Consider the following 1131-nt stretch of genomic DNA (forward strand, 5'->3'; position numbering starts at 1 on the left):
CGTTAAAGAAAAATCGAAAATAAGAGTCAGTGTTGCTCGCCGTATGGAAAAGTTTCGTTTTTTCGGGTAAAGAAACTCCAAAAGTTTCTTTTATTCGCGGTTTATACGTGTGCCATCGTCATCCTAAGGGTAGGAGACCCATCAGGCATTCATCACTGAAGATAGAAGGTAAATTCATTTTTATATTAATTATTTCTTTAATAATTACTTATAATTTTTAAGCGATAACAATGATTTTAATCGTCTATTTCTTTTCTATCTTTTCAGAAGAGTGAGTGTTTGTGTTAGTGTTTGATTTTTGAACTGCGTGCAATGCAGTTGTAAAAATTAGAGTCAGTGYCGCCGTGATCGCGATAAGAAACTCGTAAGTTTCTCGTTTTCGTTCGAAACGTCTGCAGCATCGTCATCTTAAGGGTAGGAGACCCATCGGGCATTCATCGGTGGAGACTACATGTAAGTAGAATTTTCTATCAAACATTTTCTATGATAAATTTGCAATGGTCTTTTTATTTCGAAGATGATACTAATCGTTCTTTGTTATTTTCTGTTTCAGAAAATCATTGCAATCGTGCGCGAAGCAATGTAACGGGAGTGTTTGTTCGTTTTAATATAATTCAAATCACGGATTAGAAGCACGTTCGTTCGTTAATTTAAATTCGGTCGCGTTTCACGTTCGCGTTATTTTTGAAGTTTATATATTCAATTAACTGCGAGCAATGCAGTTAATTGCATTAGAGTTTGTTCGTATAAAGTTATATTTTTATTTTAAAACAGTCGTACAGACTGTTCGCGAAGTAGAGTCAGTGAAGTGCATCAGTGAAGTGCATCAGTGAAGTGACCGCGTGTCGGGAGTGAAATTTTTCTTTGCATTGACTGCGTGCAATGTAGTCTTTGAAGTAGTTGTAGAGTCAGTGTTTGTACGAGTAATTAAAGTAACATTTTTTTATCGGGAAGTAGAGTCAGTGACCGGGCGTAAATTAAATTCAAATCATACGCGTATGTAGAGTCAGTGTTGTACGCCGTATAAGAAAAATTTCGGTTTCGCGATAAGAAACTCATTTATAGTTTCTTATATTCGTTTACCGCGTTATTAGAGTCACGGGAGTGCAAGGAAAAGTGCATCGAGGAATT

This window comes from Polistes canadensis, unplaced genomic scaffold (assembly GCF_001313835.1).
Source record: "Polistes canadensis isolate GaletaPanama2010 unplaced genomic scaffold, ASM131383v1 scaffold_208, whole genome shotgun sequence".
Classification (NCBI taxonomy): Eukaryota; Metazoa; Arthropoda; class Insecta; order Hymenoptera; family Vespidae; genus Polistes; species Polistes canadensis.